We start from the raw sequence: 2,500 nt of genomic DNA on the forward strand, positions 1-2,500 counted from the left end.
GGGTTAGGGTTAGGGTTAGGGTTAGGGTTAGGGTTAGGGTTAGGGTTAGGGTTAGGGTTAGGGTTAGGGTTAGGGTTAGGGTTAGGGTTAGGGTTAGGGTTAGGGTTAGGGTTAGGGTTAGGGTTAGGGTTAGGGTTAGGGTTAGGGTTAGGGTTAGGGTTAGGGTTAGGGTTAGGGTTAGGGTTAGGGTTAGGGTTAGGGTTAGGGTTAGGGTTAGGGTTAGGGTTAGGGTTAGGGTTAGGGTTAGGGTTAGGGTTAGGGTTAGGGTTAGGGTTAGGGTTAGGGTTAGGGTTAGGGTTAGGGTTAGGGTTAGGGTTAGGGTTAGGGTTAGGGTTAGGGTTAGGGTTAGGGTTAGGGTTAGGGTTAGGGTTAGGGTTAGGGTTAGGGTTAGGGTTAGGGTTAGGGTTAGGGTTAGGGTTAGGGTTAGGGTTAGGGTTAGGGTTAGGGTTAGGGTTAGGGTTAGGGTTAGGGTTAGGGTTAGGGTTAGGGTTAGGGTTAGGGTTAGGGTTAGGGTTAGGGTTAGGGTTAGGGTTAGGGTTAGGGTTAGGGTTAGGGTTAGGGTTAGGGTTAGGGTTAGGGTTAGGGTTAGGGTTAGGGTTAGGGTTAGGGTTAGGGTTAGGGTTAGGGTTAGGGTTAGGGTTAGGGTTAGGGTTAGGGTTAGGGTTAGGGTTAGGGTTAGGGTTAGGGTTAGGGTTAGGGTTAGGGTTAGGGTTAGGGTTAGGGTTAGGGTTAGGGTTAGGGTTAGGGTTAGGGTTAGGGTTAGGGTTAGGGTTAGGGTTAGGGTTAGGGTTAGGGTTAGGGTTAGGGTTAGGGTTAGGGTTAGGGTTAGGGTTAGGGTTAGGGTTAGGGTTAGGGTTAGGGTTAGGGTTAGGGTTAGGGTTAGGGTTAGGGTTAGGGTTAGGGTTAGGGTTAGGGTTAGGGTTAGGGTTAGGGTTAGGGTTAGGGTTAGGGTTAGGGTTAGGGTTAGGGTTAGGGTTAGGGTTAGGGTTAGGGTTAGGGTTAGGGTTAGGGTTAGGGTTAGGGTTAGGGTTAGGGTTAGGGTTAGGGTTAGGGTTAGGGTTAGGGTTAGGGTTAGGGTTAGGGTTAGGGTTAGGGTTAGGGTTAGGGTTAGGGTTAGGGTTAGGGTTAGGGTTAGGGTTAGGGTTAGGGTTAGGGTTAGGGTTAGGGTTAGGGTTAGGGTTAGGGTTAGGGTTAGGGTTAGGGTTAGGGTTAGGGTTAGGGTTAGGGTTAGGGTTAGGGTTAGGGTTAGGGTTAGGGTTAGGGTTAGGGTTAGGGTTAGGGTTAGGGTTAGGGTTAGGGTTAGGGTTAGGGTTAGGGTTAGGGTTAGGGTTAGGGTTAGGGTTAGGGTTAGGGTTAGGGTTAGGGTTAGGGTTAGGGTTAGGGTTAGGGTTAGGGTTAGGGTTAGGGTTAGGGTTAGGGTTAGGGTTAGGGTTAGGGTTAGGGTTAGGGTTAGGGTTAGGGTTAGGGTTAGGGTTAGGGTTAGGGTTAGGGTTAGGGTTAGGGTTAGGGTTAGGGTTAGGGTTAGGGTTAGGGTTAGGGTTAGGGTTAGGGTTAGGGTTAGGGTTAGGGTTAGGGTTAGGGTTAGGGTTAGGGTTAGGGTTAGGGTTAGGGTTAGGGTTAGGGTTAGGGTTAGGGTTAGGGTTAGGGTTAGGGTTAGGGTTAGGGTTAGGGTTAGGGTTAGGGTTAGGGTTAGGGTTAGGGTTAGGGTTAGGGTTAGGGTTAGGGTTAGGGTTAGGGTTAGGGTTAGGGTTAGGGTTAGGGTTAGGGTTAGGGTTAGGGTTAGGGTTAGGGTTAGGGTTAGGGTTAGGGTTAGGGTTAGGGTTAGGGTTAGGGTTAGGGTTAGGGTTAGGGTTAGGGTTAGGGTTAGGGTTAGGGTTAGGGTTAGGGTTAGGGTTAGGGTTAGGGTTAGGGTTAGGGTTAGGGTTAGGGTTAGGGTTAGGGTTAGGGTTAGGGTTAGGGTTAGGGTTAGGGTTAGGGTTAGGGTTAGGGTTAGGGTTAGGGTTAGGGTTAGGGTTAGGGTTAGGGTTAGGGTTAGGGTTAGGGTTAGGGTTAGGGTTAGGGTTAGGGTTAGGGTTAGGGTTAGGGTTAGGGTTAGGGTTAGGGTTAGGGTTAGGGTTAGGGTTAGGGTTAGGGTTAGGGTTAGGGTTAGGGTTAGGGTTAGGGTTAGGGTTAGGGTTAGGGTTAGGGTTAGGGTTAGGGTTAGGGTTAGGGTTAGGGTTAGGGTTAGGGTTAGGGTTAGGGTTAGGGTTAGGGTTAGGGTTAGGGTTAGGGTTAGGGTTAGGGTTAGGGTTAGGGTTAGGGTTAGGGTTAGGGTTAGGGTTAGGGTTAGGGTTAGGGTTAGGGTTAGGGTTAGGGTTAGGGTTAGGGTTAGGGTTAGGGTTAGGGTTAGGGTTAGGGTTAGGGTTAGGGTTAGGGTTAGGGTTAGGGTTAGGGTTAGGGTTAGGGTTAGGGTTAGGGTTAGGGTTAGGGTTAGGGTTAGGGTTAGGTTAGGGTTAGGGTT

Source organism: Aythya ferina (genome assembly GCF_964211825.1).
Source record: "Aythya ferina genome assembly, chromosome: 2".
Classification (NCBI taxonomy): domain Eukaryota; kingdom Metazoa; phylum Chordata; class Aves; order Anseriformes; family Anatidae; genus Aythya; species Aythya ferina.